Genomic DNA, 17534 nt, shown 5'->3' with positions numbered 1-17534 from the left:
GATCAATAATTTCCAACAGGACTGCTGCCTTACATATAAGTAATTCCTGCCTGTGCTTGTGTTGTATTATACTAAGTATGTTACATTTGCATCACTGCAACCAATGATTGAGAGAATTCAGATTAAAGGATGAGAATTTATTTTGGCTCTCAGTTTGAAGGGTTCAGTCTCTGGTCACTTGATTTGAGACTGTTAGGTCAATGCCAAGACAGAACATCATAGAAAAAAATCATATGGTGGAGGAGTGAATCTCAGATGATGGTGACCAGCAGAGAGAGAGAGAGAGAGAGAGAGAGAGAGAGAGAGAGAGAGAGAGAGAGAGAGAGAGAGAGAGAGAGAGATTAGATAGACAGACAGATAGATAGAGACTCCTTTCATAGCAATATCTGTCCCCAATCCATTAAGAGGCCCCATGATCCATCATTCATCACCCAAAGGCCCCACTGCTGAACATTTCTGCACTAGGCACTAAACCTTCAACGTGTGAGCTTTGGGAGGAGGAACTTCAAATCTAAATCATACTACTGGGAGCGAGTAGTATGTTCCAATTTTACTGTTGGAAGTAGACAAATGAAACTGAAATCTGGACACTTCTGAATTCCAACTGCACACGTGCTCCTGCTGCTCCACGCAGCCTGCTAGTGCAGCTGGGCAACATGTCTCACTTACAGAAGAAACTCCTGCACAAGAAGATCCAGAAGTGGAACGTCAAGCTGCGGCAGCGAAACCTGAAGCTGCAAGAAGCATCAGACACGAGCCTGTCACAGCCTCAAAACGGAGATGGGCCTAAAGAAGTCAGAGTCAGAAAAGTTAAGAAAGCCATGAAACATTCTATGAATGTGGGCTCAGCAGAAGCACAAAGTGGAGGCATGCCTGAAGAGACGTGGAAAACTCGAAAGCTAAAAGATCACCCCAAAAGCCTACCACTTTAACCAATGGGGAAACAGCAGCAATGCCTTTTCCTGATTCAGAACCAAAAAAGAAAAAAGAAGAAGAAAAAGAGGAAAATGGCAAATGATGCTGGGCCTGACACTAAAAAAAAGGAAAACTGAAGAAAACATTGGGGCTCACGAGGAAGCAGAAGATGGTGTGGAGGAGACAGATGACAGGGAGGAGGCCAGCCTGCCCCTCGGACTGACAGGTGCTTTTGAAGACACTTCATTTGCTTCCTTGTTGAACCTCGTCAATGAAAACACTCTGAAGGCTATAGAAGAAATGGGCTTCAGGTGCATGACTGAGATCCAACATACAAGTATCAGGCCACTTCTGGAAGGCAGGGATCTTCTGGCAGCTGCAAAATCAGACAGTGACAAAGCCCTTGCTTTCCTCATCCCTGTGATCGAGCTCATTGTCAAGTTGAAGTTCATGCCCAGGAATGGAACAGGAATCCTGATTCTCTCTCCTACCAGAGAACTGGCCATGCAGACCTTCGATGTTCTGAAGGAACTGATGACGCACCATGTTCACACGTATGGGCTAATCATGGGTGGCAGTAACAGGTCTGCTGAAGCGCAGAAGCTCGTCAATGGCATCAACATCATCGTGGCCACCCCAGGCTGGCTCCTAGACCACATGCAGAACACTCCAGGGTTTATGTTCAAGAACCTCCAGTGTCTGGTTATTGATGAGGCTGATCATATATTGGATGTTGGGTTTGAAGAAGAATTAAAGCAAATTATTAAACTTTTGCCAGTACGCAGGCAAAACATGCTCTTTTTCTGCCACACAAACTCGACTTGACAAGAATTTCTGCCAACACAAACTCGACTTGGCAAGAATTTCTCTGAAAAAAAGAGCCATTGTATATGGATGTTGATGATGATAAAGAGGTTGCCACTGTGGATGGGCTTGAGCAGGGATATGTTGTGTGTCCCTCTGAGAAGAGGTTCCTTCTGCTCTTCACATTCCTTAAGAAGAACCGGAAGAAGAAAGTGATGGTCTTCTTTTCATTGTGTACGTCTGTGAAGTACCACTATGAGCTACTGAACTACATTGACCTGCCTGTCTTGGCCATCCATGGAAGGCAAAAGCAGAATAAGCGAACAACCACGTTCTTCCAATTCTGCAATGCAGATTCAGGGATACTGCTGTGCACAGATGTGGCCGCCAGAGGGCTGGGCATCCCTGCAGTGGACTGGATTGTTCAGTATGACCCTCCTGATGACCCCAAGGAATACATTCATCGTGTGGGTAGAACGACTAGGGGCCTGAATGGGAGAGGGCATGCCCTGCTCATCCTACGCCCTGAAGAGTCGGGTTTCCTTCGTTACCTGAAGCAATCCAAGATTCCATTGAATCAGTTTGACTTTCCTGGTCTAAAATTTCTGATATTCGGTCTCAGCTGGAAAAGCTGATTGAGAAGAACTACTTTCTCCGTAAGTCTGCAGGGGAAGCATACAAGTCCTACATTTGAGCTTATGACTTGCACTCCCTTAAGCAGATTTTTAATGTGAACAACTTAAATTTGCCTCAGGTCGCTCTGTCTTTTGGTTTTAAGGTCCCTCCTTTCATGAATCTGAACGTGAGCAGCCATGATGGCAAGCTCAAAAAGAGAGGAGGTGGTGGTGGATTCAGCTAGCAGAAAACAAAGTGGGGAAGTCCAAGATCTTTAAACACATCAGCAAGAAGACGGCAGACAGTAGGCACTTCTCCCACTGAAGGGAACGGCTTTCCACCTGGACTGACTTTGCCCTAATTTCCCTTTTCTCTTTAAAAAGGAATTTTCCAATCACCTTTAGGATCTTTCTGCCTTTACTACGATGACAATATTTTATTTTTAAATGCTCCCATAAACAAGCCACGTCATTGTTAAAAAAAACCTGAAATCTGAAAAGACCACGTGATGCCCTCCTGATTTGATTGAATTTAAGCAATGCTTCATAGTTACAAATTAAAACACCAAGAAAACAGATTAACTTTCTCTCTCCCCTCCAAAAGTTAAAGAACTAAAGCAAAGTGTTTCTCCAATACTCTAACCTCAAGCATGGATTCTTCTTATTGCCTCCTTTGGAACGTGCTAAAAAACTGTTAGGAAGAAGTAGGGCTTCATGGAGTTGCAAAATGGAGAAACTTCTACTATCTTTGAATTATGACACCACTGCTCTCATTCCCTGGGAACTTTCTCAGCATCCTCACTTTGAAAGTGACCTTTTAAAGCTCATTTTTGTTGAGTAGCTCCCACATATAGCTTGATGTGCTACATTTTATGATGTTTTTATTTGTGTACAGGCCATAATGATTTTTCTCAAAGAGTCACTTATTATATACCATAATTTTATAAGCTAAGTAATGAGTTTAAAGAAATGAGCATTTCACACCCTCCACATGATCCCAAACTTCCTGCCTTATGAAAGTTTTGTTAACATAGTACCTGAAAGGGAAATTTAATAAATGTGCTACAGAACATTAGATGCATAATAAAATATCTTGTCACCACTGACTATGACCTTAGGTGAATGTTATACTGTCACTGGAAGCTGTTTCCCTCATGTATGAATAAGATTGTTAGACAGGAAGTTCTTTAGTATGTATTGACTGAGTACTGTAGTTCACCAAAGTACTACATAATCACTCATTCACTACTTCACAGTTCTGTGTGTGCCAAAATAAGGACATAGAATAACTCAACTTGGTTGTCCGCTCAGAGTGTCAGGATACAAAGCATAGTATCTATAGGGACAAAACCTTATTTGGAAGAACAATCAAATCATTCTACTTCCTTTAGAGGTGTGGAAGATATTAGGCCCTTGTAGTTAGAGAAAGTCTGTTTCCTTGACCTAGCACTTTGAGCATCTTGTGTGAGTGTATTAATGGATAAATAAAACTAGTACTAAGTCATTGGAATTTCTCAAGCTTTGTATATCTCTCTTTGCCTTTTGGCTGCTTCTTCTTCTTCTTCTTCTTCTTCTTCTTCTTCTTCTTCTTCTTCTTCTTCTTCTTCTTCTTCTCCTCCTCCTCCTTCTCCTTCTCCTTCTCCTCCTTCTCCTCCTCCTCCTCTTCTTCTCCTCTTCCTCCTCTCTCTGTCTCTCTCTATCTCTCTGTCTGATGTGTCTTTCTCTGAGACACTGAAGATCATTACCTGGGTCTTACATTTGCCAGGTGGGTGATCTCAGGCTGAGACAAACACCCAGCCCTCATCTGCTTTCTGTTACATTTACAGCGATCCTTTCACTGTATGGTGTAATATAATAACTCTCAAAGGAAATGAAGAACATGAACATTGAAATTCTTCTGGCTATAGATGTGACATTTGAAGAACCAGAGACCTACACAGATAAGGCAAAGGTTTTGTAAAATAATTATTGAACATTCATTTGGAAGTTATATACAGAAATACTTTAGAAAGACAACTATTGGGTCATATAATTTATTCAAACCTAAAAATAAAAAAATATATATTATGGAATTGTTATGTTAGCTGTTTGTATTTAATGTTGTCTATTACCAAAGTTGACACAGGTATATAATGTCATAAAGAGACTAACAGGAGGACAAAAAGTTACTTGAGAGCAGAGCAAGGGCAAAGAAAATTTCTCATTGACTTCTTTTAGTCTCTTTCCAAAGCCAAACAACCAAAAATAGCATGCCTAACATGTGAACATGCCCTTAATTTATGCCTTTAACTTAGTTCATGCACTTAAGCCTGACATAAGCTGAAATATTAATTAATGCACATATTGCAACAGAGCTGACAAACTTGCAAATGTATGTGAATGAATTTAGAAAGAGTATAAATTCAAGACCCAAATTCTTCAGACGTATCTGGAATGCCTTTGAATGCAGAATGAGCATCATCTGGGGATATTCCAGCTTTACCTGCTGTCATATCTCTCCATATTATTTCAGAAATGCCATGCCTGGTTGAATGCTGCATGCACAGGTGGCCTTGTATCAACAGAGTTTGATGATGTGATTGTACAGTAAGGAGAGAGGAGGAAAAAAAATGTCATAGTAAAGTGTGTGACTTTTTAGCAGAACTACATTAGCAAATGGGAAGCACATTGTAATAAAACTTTTATCATCTGTAGAGCTATTGATGAATAAAACATGCTCTAGACACCAAAATTTTCTTGAATAAAGAGTTTTGGCATCATGAACAATACTGAATTTCTTAAGAAAACAAAGTTTATATTTTTGTTAGATTTTGAATGAAGGAACAAGGCAAACAAATGGTGATAGGTTTGAACTTCATTAATTCTCATTGCCAACAGTCTGGGTGCCAGTGATGGGCACAAGGCACTACAAAATTTGTCAGAGAGATCTGTGTTGTGGTCTTTTATTTCTAAGATTGAAAGGTGATTAAATCAATTACTTGAAGGTACTGATAGGTGTGATCAATACTAGCTCTTTTACTATATTATTTTGAATTCTCAAGTTTTATGTCAGGCTAGAAGTTGAGAAAGGATGTGTATTTTCTATCCCCCATGACCTCAGCAAGCTCCCCAAGACACAGATTCCACCAACTCTGATTGGACCGAGAGCTCCCTGAGACACAGAATCTGCCAGCTCTGATTGAACCAAGAGCTCTGATTGCATCAAGAGTGCCCATCAGACCAAGAATGGCCCCTGAAGTTACAGACACAACCAGGACAGATTGGACCAAGACCAGCTTCCTCAGTCACAGACCCCTCTTGCACCAACTGGAGGAAGAGATGAGTAGATACCAGTGAAAAAATACATGCAACAACATAATGAGCAATATGGCACCACCAGAACCTAGTGGTTCTTCAATAGTAAGACTTGAACATCTCACCTTAGAAGAAGCAGAAGAAAGTGCCCTTAAACATAACTTTATGAAGATGATAGAGGCCTTTAAAAAAAAGAAATAAAAATTCCCTTAAAGAAATTGAGGACAAGACAAACAAAAAATTGGAAGAAATCAATAAATCCCTTAAAATCATGAAAAAGCAATCAAACAGGTGAAGAAAACAGTTCAAGACTAGAAAATTGAAATAGAAGCAATGAAGAAGATATAAAATGAGAGAATACTGGAAATGGAAAAACTGAGTAAACAAACAGGAACTACAGATGCAAACATAACCAACAGGATACAAGAGATGAAAGAGAGAATCTCTGGCATGGAGGATATGATAGAGGAAATGGGTTCATCAGTCAAAGAAAACACTAAAGCTAAAAAAGTCATAACACAAAATGTCCATGAAATTTGGGACACCATGAAAAGGCCAAACCTAAGAATAATAGGGATAGAAGAATGAGAAGAATACCAACTCAAAGCACAGAAAATGTATTAAACAAAATCATAGGAGAAAACTTTCCCAAATTAAAGAAGGAAATGCCTATGAAAATACAAGAAGCATACAGAACACCAAATAGACTAGCCCTCCCCCCAAGTCTCCTTGCCACATAATAATTAAACCACTAAACATACAGAGTAAAGAAAGAATATGAAGAGCAGCAAAGGAAAAAAGCCAATGGCTTATAAAGGCAGGCCCATCAGAATAACACCCAACTTCCCAATGGACACTCTGAAAGCCAGAAGTTTCTGCACAGATGTTACACACACACTCTGAGACCATGGATGTCAGCCCAGATTACTATACCCAGCAAAACTTTCAATCACCATAGACAGAGTACACAAGATATTCCAAGACAAAACCAGATTTAAGCAATACCTATCCATATATCCAGCCCTACAGAAAGCACTAGAAGGAAAAATTCAACCTAAGGAAGTTAGATGCACCCACAAAAACACAGGCAATAGATAATCCCACAGCAGCAAATCCCAGAAAGGGAAAAACACACACACTACCACCAAAAAGTAGTGAGATTTACAATCACTAGTCAACACTATCATTTAATATCAATGGACTCAATTTGCCTATAAAAAGACACAGGCTAACAGATTGGATATGAAATCAGGATCTATCCTTCTGCTGCATACAAGAAACACATCTCAACTTCAAAGACAGACACTACCTCAGAGTAAAAGGTTAGGAAAAGACTTTCCATTCAAATGGACTTAAGAAGCAAGCTGGTGTTGATATCCTAACAGTTAACAAAATAGACTCCAAACTGAAATCAATCAAAAGAGATCATGAAGGACATTACATATTCATTACAGGAAAAATCCTTCAAGAGGAAGTCTCAATTTTGAATATTTATGCCCCAAATACAAGGGCACCCACATTTGTAAAAGAAACATTACTAAAGCTTAAATCGCACATCAAATCCCACACACTAGTATTAGGAGACTTCAACATACCACTGTCATCAATGGACAGGTCTGCCAGACAGAAACTAAACAGAGAAATAAGGGATCTAACAGGCGTTATGACTCAAATGGACATAATAGATATCTACAGAACATTCCACCCTAACACAAAAGAATATACCTTCTTCTCAGCACCCCATGGAACCTTCTCTAAAATCAACCACATACTCGGTCACAAAGCAAATCTCAACAGATACAAAAAATTGGAATAACCTGTATTTTATTGGACTACCATGGCTTAAAGTTAGAATTCAATAACAACAAAAATTACAGAAAACCTACAAACTCATGGAAACTGAATAATTCTCAACTGAATCACCACTAGGTCAAGAAAGAAATAAAGAAAGAAATCAAAGACTTCCTAGAATTGAATGAAAACGAATGTACAACATACCCAAACTTATGTGACACCATGAAAGCAGTGCTAAGAGTAAAATTTAAAATTCATAGCTCTAAATGCCCACATAAAGAAGTTGGAGAAATCTCAAACTAGTGACTTAACAGCACAACTGAATGCTCTAGAAAAAAAAAAAAAAAAAAAAAAAAAAAAAAAAAAAAAAAAAGAAGCAAACTCATCCAGGGGGAATAGACACCAGGAAATAGTCAAATTGAGGGCTGAAATCAATACAATAGAAACAAAGAGAACAATACCAAGAATCAATGAAACAAAGTTGGTTCTTTGAGAAAATCAACAAGATAGACAGATTCTTATACAAACTAACCAAAAGTCAAAGAGAGAGAAAGAGCACCTAAATCAACAAAATCAGAAATGAAAAGGGAGGCATAACAACAGACAATGAGGAAATCCAGAGAATCATCAGGTCATAGTTCAAAAACATGTACTCCACAAAATTAGAAAATGTAAAAGAAATGGACAATTTTCTGAATAGGTACCACATACCAAAATTAAATCAAGAGCAGATAAACAATTGAAATAGACCTATAACCCCTAAGGAAATAAAAATAGTCATTTAAAGTCTCCCAACCAAAAAAGGTCCAGGGCCAGATGGTTTCAATGCAGAATTCTACCAAATTTTCAAAGAAGAGTTAATACCAATACTCCTCTTCCCCTCCTCCCCGCGCCGGGGACAGGGTTTCTCCATGTAGTTTTGGTGCCTGTCCTGGATCTTGCTTTGTAGACCAGGCTGGCCTCGAATTCACAGAGATCTGCCTGGCTCTGCCTCCCGAGTGCTGGGATTAAAGGCATACGTTACTGCTGCCTGGTTAATACCAATACTCTTAAAATTGTTTCGCACAATAAAAACAGAAGGAACATTGCCGAACACTTTTTATGAGGCTACAGTTACCCTGATACCCAAACCACACAGAGATGCAACAAAGAAAATTAGTTTGTGCTAATATTTGACCTTGCTGGGGTTTATTCACCAAGTAATCATGTTGTTTTTCACTTTAAAAGTAAAAAACAGTACACTTATATAATAATATAACAATATATTTATAGCTTAATAACAATCATCTCATATATTATATCTTATCACATATAAAATAGAGATCACAAACAATTCAATAACCAAAATTAATATTTTATCATAGTTAACTTTGTTTTATTGATACTAAATTATGATCTTGAATCTAATTGGTGTAAAAATATGGCTCTGAAGTATTACTATATGTCTATGCCTTGGAATTATATTTATATCTGTGACATCATAATAATTGTATGCATATAATGTTTATATGGTTATTACCAATAGTGCCTTTGTTTGATTCTTTTTTTTTCAAGAAAAATGTGTTTCCAGAATTTTGCCAAATTCTATCAGTAAATAATTACTGGATGCACTTTGAAATAAAAAATTACATGGCAATACTATAAATGTTTACATTAATATTATAATTTTATTGAATTACATTAAAGTTATAATAAAAATCTAATCAAATCTTATTCAAAATATCTCAACCTAATATAGGAAGCACAGTATACTAGGCTCCGTTGAGTCACTACTAAGAGAGGTTATGGGGTGACTTGATTGAGACATGCCTTGGTCAGGAAGCTCTCCACGCCTTCTCCCTCGTGAGCTGTGTTCCTTTCTCACTGCAACCCTCCTTCACGCTCATTTTGACTACCAGAACCCCAGTATATAAGAGAGACCACACAGGCAAAGGAACCTGACAAATCTATACCGATTTGCCCTAAAACATCTTATGGTGCTGGGTACATGGCTTAGGGGTAAAAATGCTCATAGCAAGCACTAGCCTGACTTACCCAAGTTCAGTCCTCAGGACCCATGCAAAATCCCATGAGACTGTCATCTCAGCATTCCTCCGGTGAGATGAGAGATATAAACAGGAGGATAACTGGGAAAATCGTGGGCCAGCTGTCCTGGAGTTCACGGAATAGACAAAGAAACAGGCGAAACCTCACATCAACAAGGTGGAAGGAGAGAACGAACTCTCTAAAATAGAGCTCTGAGCTCCAAACACATGCCTTGGGACGTACGTACCTGCATATACAGACAGCACCCAATGCACATTTTTTAAAATTAAAACTTGTTGTATAAAAACTTCAACAAATGATCAGAATCTGATTGGAACCCCTCATATGTCAGTCAAGAAGCAATACAATCAGAAATGCAAGTCATAGTTCAGTGAAATAATTTAGTGTGTGGAGATGGAATGATAGCACATTTTGCCCATATGCTAAAATTACCTGCTTTATGTGTTTCAAAAAATGACTTGGAGATTATTGATATGAACAAAAAATGAGTTAAAGACTGTTTCCTTATATATTAAGATAACATGAAATTTGCAGTTGATATTTTTTCCAGCAAGTGAGACTTTGGGTGGATTAGTAAAACAATCATAGAACAATTTTACATAAGGATTTCTGTTGACAATATTTTGGAAAATGGATGCTTTTAAGCAACTTTGAACACAGTTACCATACAATGCACACACCTTCTACATACCAAAGTGATACTATGCACACTCACATATATCATACATTCTCAGCATATGCAGACACACACACACACACACACACACACACACACACACACACACACACACCACACAACCAAGTAACAGACTCACCTATTTACACTTTGCTTGGGTGAAAGAGCTGAGCTTTCAGATGTTTGAAGTACCATGACAGCCCAATATATTCAAACAGTATTTTCTTTTTTTTTTTTTATGTTTTTCTATTTCTTTTTTTAAATTTTATTTCACAATACTATTCAGTTCTACATAACAGCCACAGATTCTCTTGTTCTCCCCCTTCCTGCCCCCCTCCCCTTCCCCCCAGTCATCCCCCCATTCCCACCTCCTCCAGAGCAAAGCCTCCCCCGAGGACTGAGATCGACCTGATAGACTCAGTCCAGGCAGGTCCAGTCCCCTCCTCCCAGATTGAGCCAAGCCTCCCTGCATAAGTCCCAGGTTTCAAACAGCTACCTCATGCAATGAGCCCAGGACCTGGTACCACTGCCTAGATGCCTCCCAAACAGATCAAGCCAATCAACTGTCTCACCTATTCAGAGGGCCTGATCCAGTTGGGGGCCCCTTAGCCTTTGGTTCATAGTTCATGTGTTTCCATTTGTTTGGCTATTTGTCCCTGTGCTTTATCCAACCTTGGTTTCAACAATTCTCGCTCATATAAACCCTCCTCTTTCTTGCTAATTAGATTCCTGGCGCTCCACCTGGGGCCTAGCCGTGGATGTCTGCATCCAGATTCCTCAGTACTTGGATGGGGTTTCTGGTACAACTATTAGGGTGTTTGGCCATCCCATCACCAGAGTAGGTCAGTCCTGGCTGTTTCTCGGCCATTGCCAGCAGTCTTTTGTGGGGGTATCTTTGTGGATTTCTGTGGGCCTCTTTAGCACTTTGTTTCTTCCTTTTCTCATGTGGTCTTCATTTACCATGGTCTCCTATTCCTTGTTCTCCCTCTCTGTTCTTGATCCAGGTGGAATTTCCTGCTCTCTTTCCCTCGACCCTTGCCCTTCATTGCTCCCACTCATGTCCAGGTTGTTCATGTAGATCTCAGCCATTTCTCCATCATTGGGCGATCCTTGTGTCTTTCTTGGGATCCTGTTTTCCAGGTAGCCTCACTGGTGATGTGAGTAGCAGTCCAGTCATCCTTGTTCCACATCTAGTATCCTCCTATGAGTGAGTACATACCATATTTGTCTTTCTGAGTCTGGGTTACCTCACTCAGGGTGATTTTTTCTAGATCCATCCATTTGCCTGCAAACCTCATGATGTCATTGTTTTTCTCTGCTGAGTAGTATTCCATTGTGTATATGTGCCACAATTTATTTATCCATTCTTCAGTTGAAGGGCATCTAAGTTGTTTCCAGGTTTTGGCTATTACAAACAATGCTGATATGAACATAGCTCAGCAAGTGCTCTTGTGGCATGATTGAGCATTTCTTGGGTATATGCCCAAGAGTGTTATAGCTGGATCTTGGGGGAGATTGATTCCCAATTTTCTTTTTTTTTTTGGTTTTTCGAGACAGGGTTTCTCTGTGTACCTTTGATTCCCAATTTTCTAAGAAAGCACCATATTGATTTCCAAAGTGGTTGTACAAGCTTGCATTCCCACCAGCAGTAGAGGAAAGTTCCCCGAGTTTCACATCCTCTCCAGCATAAAGTGTCTTCAGTGTTTTTGATCTTAGCCACTCTGACAGGCGTAAGGTGGTATCTCAGAGTTGTTTTGATTTGCATTTCCCTGATGATTAGGGATGTTGAGCAATTTCTTAAATGTCTTTCAGCCATTTGAGTTTCCTCTGTTGAGAATTCTGTTTAGTTCTATAGCCCATTTCTTAATTGGACTGTTGGTCGTTTTGATGTCTAATTTCTTGAGTTCCTTATATAATCTGGATATCAGTCCTCTGTCAGATGTGGGGTTGGTGAAGATCTTTTCCCATTCTGTAGGCTGTTGCTTTGCCTTGTTGACGGTATCCTTTGCTCTACAAAAGCTTCTCAATTTCAAGAGGTCCCATTGATTGATTGTTTCTCTCAGTGTCTGTGCTACTGGTGTTATATTTAGGAAGTGATCTCCTATGCCAATGCGTTCAAGACTACTTCCTACTTTCTCTTCTAGCAGGTTCAGCATAGCTGGATTTATGTTGAGGTCCTTGATCCACTTGGACTTAAGTTTTGTGCACAGTGACAGATATGGATCTATTTGCAGCCTTCTACACGTTGGTATCCAGTTATGCCAGCACTATTTGTTGAAGATGCTTTCTTTTTTCTATTGTACACTTTTGGCTTCTTTGTCAAAAATTATATGTTCATAGGTGTGTGGGTTAATGTCGGGGTCTTCAATTCGATTCCATTGGTCCACATGTCGGTTTTTATGCCAATACCAAGCTGTTTTTATTACTGTAGCTCTATAGTAGAGGTTGAAGTCAGGGATTGTGATGGCTCCAGAGGTTGTTTTATTGTACAGGATTCTTTTGGCTATCCTGGGTTTTTTGTCAAACAGTATTTTCTAGGCCTTCCTCACCCCCACTTCATGGGTTTTTCTTCGTGGGTGAGTCAGTCAAACACAAACTTTTGACAAAGCTAGAAGGCAAAATAAAAATTGTCTTCAATAAGTACCTAAATTACAATCTTAAGAAAAATTAATGGGTGATGTTTGAAATGTATTACATGTATAAAACTTCTAATTCTACCACAAAAATATTCTTGAATTTCAAAAGGAAAAAAAGATGGAATTACATGGGGGAATTCCTAGAGGACAGTGGACCTGAGTTGATCCTGAAAGAAAAACCTTAGTTCTCAACCCCAAAGGCTGTTTGACATCACTTACTCCTCAATGCTGCCTTACAAACAGCATGACGAAGTGAGACCTTGTAGAATCAGCGGTGGGGGTTTTCAAAGGAAAAGTAAAGTACATCTTGTGTTAAAAAGCTCATTCAGAGATGCTGGAGAGATGGCTACAGTTAAGAGCACTTGGTGCTCTTTTTTTTTAAAACCCAAGTGCTGTGGGATGGTCTGTATGTCAAATTGCTCTGATTGGTCAATAAATAAAACACTGATTGGCCAGTGGCCAGGCAGGAAGTAGGTGGGACAAGGAGAGAGGAGAATTGTGGGAAGCAGAAGGCTGAGGCAGAGAGACACTGCCAGCTGCTGCCATGATCAGCAGCATGTGAAGACGCTGGTAAGCCACCAGCCACGTGGCAGGTATAGATTTATGGAAATGGATTAATTTAAGCTATAAGAACAGTTAGCAAGAAGCCTGCCACGGCCATACAGTTTGTAAGCAATATAAGTCTCTGTGTTTACTTGGTTGGGTCTGAGCAGCTATGGGACTGGCAGGTGACAGAGATTTGTCCTGACTGTGGGCAAGGCAGGAAAACTCTAGCTACACCCAAGTGTGAGCTGGGCGGTGCTAGCACACGCTTTTAAAGATTTATTTATTTATTATGTATACAGTGTTCTGTCTGCATGTGTCCCTGCACTCCAGAAGAGGGTACCAGGTCTTACTAAAAGTGGTTGTGAACCACCATGTGGTTGCTGGGAATTGAACTCAGGTCCTCTGGAAGAGCAGCCAGTGCTCTTAACCTCTGAGCCATCTCTCCAGCCCAGTGCTTGGTGCTCTTATACAGGACATGGGTTCAGTACCCAGTATCCACATGGTGGTTCACAGCCCATCTCTTCTGACCACGTAATGTACACCTGTACATGCAGGGAAAACACTCATACATGTAAAATAAATAAATCTTAAAATGATTATTTACTTATTTATTTTTTATCTATTATCTATCTATTTATCTATCTATCTATCTATCTATCTATCTATCTATCTATCTATCTCTCTGGTTTTACATCCCGACCACAATTTCCCCTCCCTCCCTTCCCCCATCCACTCCTCCATTTCTCTTCATAAAAGGGTGGGCCTCCCATGGATATCAACCAGTCATGGATATATCAACCAGTAAGTATATCAAGTTGCAGTCAGACTACACACCTCCTCTCCTATTAAGGCTGGACGAAGCACTCAGTAGGAGGAAAGGGTCTCAAAAGCAGGTAACAGAGTCAAAGACAGCCCCTGCTCCCACTGTTAGGAGTGCCCCCCTCCCCCAGCAACCAAAATCCAAATTATACAACTGTAACATATATGCAGAAGGCCTAACTCCGTCCCATGCAGGATCCTGGGTTGTCAGTTCAGTCTCTGTCAGCCCCTATGAGGCCAGGTTAGTTGATTGTGTGGGTTTTCTTGTGATGTCCTTGACCCATCTGACTCTTAAATTCTTCCTCTCCCTCTTCCACAGGATATCCTGAGCTCCAACTAATGTTTGGCTGTGGGTCTCTGCATCTGTTTCCACCAGTAGCTGGGTGACGCCTCTCTGATCTAAACTCCAATTATGTTTCTTTCTGGCTCTGGGATACCTCACTCAGGGTGATATTTTCTGGTTCCATTCATTTACCTGCAAATTTCATGATGTCATTGTTTTTTAACAGCTGAGTTAAAAATAGCCATTGTGTAAATGTACTACATTTTCTTTATTCTTCAGTTGAGGAACATCTGGTTTTTTCTCAGTTTCTGGTTATTATGAATAAAGCTGCTATGAGCATCGTTGAGCAACTATCCTTGTGACAGGACAGAGCATCATTGGGTATGTGCCCAGGAGTGGTATAGCTGGGTCTTGAGGTAGATCAATTGCCAATTTTCTGAGAAACTGCCATATTGATTTGCAAAGTGGCTGTACAAGTTTGCACTTCCACCAGCAATGGAGGAATGTTCTTCTTGCTCCACATCTATGCCAGCATGAGCTGTCTCTTGTGTTATTGATCTTAGCCATTCTGACAGGTGTAAAATGGAAACTCAAGTTGTTTTGATTTTCATTTCCCTGATAGCTAAGGGTGTTGAACATGTCTTTAAGTGTTTCTTGGCCATTTGAAATTTTTCTATTGAGAACTCTTTGTTTAGATCTGCATCCCACTTTTAATTGGATTATTTGGTTTGTTAATGTCTAGTTTCTTGAGTTCTTATTATATTTTGGAATCAGCCCTCTGTCAGATGTGGGGTTGGTGAAGATCTTTTCCCATTCCGTAGGCTGCCCTTTTGTCCTGTTGATGGTGTTCTTTCTCTTACTGAAGTTTTTAAGTTTTATGAGGTTGTTAACAAATTAAGTTGCCTGGGGGTCAGAGCTAATAGCAAGCCATAGCAGAAGCTGGGCGGTGGTGGCACACACCTTTAATCCCAGCACTTGGGAGGCAGAGCTAGGCAGATCTCTGTGTGTTCAAGGATACAGCCAGCATGGAGACACACGCCTTTAATCTCAATACCAACCTTAGAAGACCTGGAGGTCTGTACAGACAGGCAGTGATGAGGAGGTCATGTGGTTGGGTTTACAACCAATGAGAAGGCAGAACAGAAAGTCAATAAAATGACAGACACACAGGAAGTAGGTCTCTTTCTGAGGGGAAGGATGACAGGGGCAGCTAAGGGTAAGAAAGGCGGTTTTAAGTCTCAGCTCTCAGCTACTGGTCTGACCTCTTGGGCTTTTAACTCTGCAATTGGCTCTGTGTTTTTTATTTAATAAGACTATTTATCTACATGAGGTCCCATTTATTAATTGTGGATCTTAGTGCCTGCACTATTGGTGTTCTGGGCAGGAAGCTGTTTTCTATGCCAATGTGTTCAAAGTTATTCCCCACTTTCTTTTCTATCAGGTTCAGTGTATCTGGCTTTATGTTAAAGTCTTTGGTCCACTTGGATTTGAGTTTTGTGCACAATGGAAGATATGGGTCTATTTGCATTCTTCTACATGTTGACATCCAGTTATGCCAGCACCATTTGTTGAAGATGCTTTCTTTTTTCCATTGTATAATTTTGGCTTCTTTGTCAAAAATAAGGTGTTTGTAAGTGTGTGTATTTATGTCAGGATCTTCAAATTGATTTCCATTTATCTACCTGTCAGTTTTAATGCCAATACCATGCTGTTTTTATTACTACTGCTCTGTAGTAGAGCTTGAAATCAGGGATGGTGATACCTTGGAAGTTCTTTTACTGTACAGGATTGTTTTAGCTATCCTGGTTTTTTGTTTTTCCATATGAAATTAAGTATTGTTCTTTCAAAGTCTGTGAAGAATTGTGTTAGATTTTGATGGGGATTCCATTGAATCTATAGATTGCTTTTGGTAAGATTGCCATTTTTACTTTGTTAATCCTACCTATCCATGAGCATGGGAGATCCTTTCTATTTTCTGATATTTTCTCCAGTTTCTTTCTTCAAGGACTTTAAATTCTTTTCATATAGGTCTTTCACTTGCTGGGTTAGAATTACAACAAGATATTTTACATTATTTGTGGCTGTTGTAAAGGGTCTTGGTTCTCTAAATTTTTTTTTTGTTGGCTCCTTTGTCATTTGTACATAGGAGAGCTGCTGGTTTTCTTTTAGTTAATCTTGTATCTAACCACTTTTCCTGAAGGTGTTTATCAGATGTGGAGTTCCCTAATAGAATTTTTGGGGTCACTCATGTATACACTAATACTGTCTGCAAATAGGGATACTTTGACTTCTCCTTACAATTTGTGTCTCTTTGATATCCTTATGTTGTCTTATTGCTCTAGTTAGAACTTGGAGTACTATATCAAATAGATATGGAGAGAGTGAACAGCCTTGTCTTATTCTTGATTTAGTGAAATTGCTCTGTGAGAAAGGGTCAAAGTGGTAACAGACTGACCACGTGCTAAGTTGTCTAACATGAGCTTTTCAGATTTCTCTGTGTGTCACTATGATGCAGGAGATGCTCCAAATAGTGAAATTGGTGCTATACAGGATTGAATAACACACTCGCTTAGGAAACAATCAAGGTATACAAAGTAGAACTTAGTTAAAGGAGTGCTCCTTCCAATATGACTGGAAGATAAATAGTATGCTGACCAGGGCTGTCAGAAACTGAGAAAATTTTGTGCCATAGTTGATGTTCAGGGTTGCTGAGAAAGTTTCTTCCAATGTGTATTCAATAAAAATGACCTCCAATTAGGCTCCATCCCTAAAAGGAAGCAGAAGTCATGACTCAGAAGATGCTAAAATGGTCTTGTGGTGGAGGTGGAGGGGCTTCTCTGTCATATAACTTCCATCACCAGGTGACAGCACACTGAGGTTAGTCTATATATATATATATATATATATATATATATATATATAGAGAGAGAGAGAGAGAGAGAGAGAGAGAGAGATATGCTAGAACATGAAAGAGTCGACTTTCACAGGTTTCTGAGAGGTCATTGTTAAATATACAGAAATTTTATGAGCCACTTATTAAATCACTGATATCTGAAAATACGATCACATGTGAGTTTTCATATCATAGAAACGAGGAGATGCATACA

The 17534-nt window shown here is 39.6% G+C and overlaps 1 pseudogene; it reads left to right on the top strand.

Moving 5' to 3' along the window:
• Nucleotides 1-656: 656 nt before the first annotated feature.
• On the top strand, nt 657-2658 carry LOC114691686 (annotated as a pseudogene).
• Nucleotides 2659-17534: the final 14876 nt, after the last annotated feature.

Source organism: Peromyscus leucopus, chromosome 19 (genome assembly GCF_004664715.2).
Source record: "Peromyscus leucopus breed LL Stock chromosome 19, UCI_PerLeu_2.1, whole genome shotgun sequence".
NCBI lineage: Eukaryota > Metazoa > Chordata > Mammalia > Rodentia > Cricetidae > Peromyscus > Peromyscus leucopus.
The sequence above is the reverse complement of the archived record's forward strand: the minus strand, read 5'-3'. Positions and strand labels throughout refer to the sequence as shown.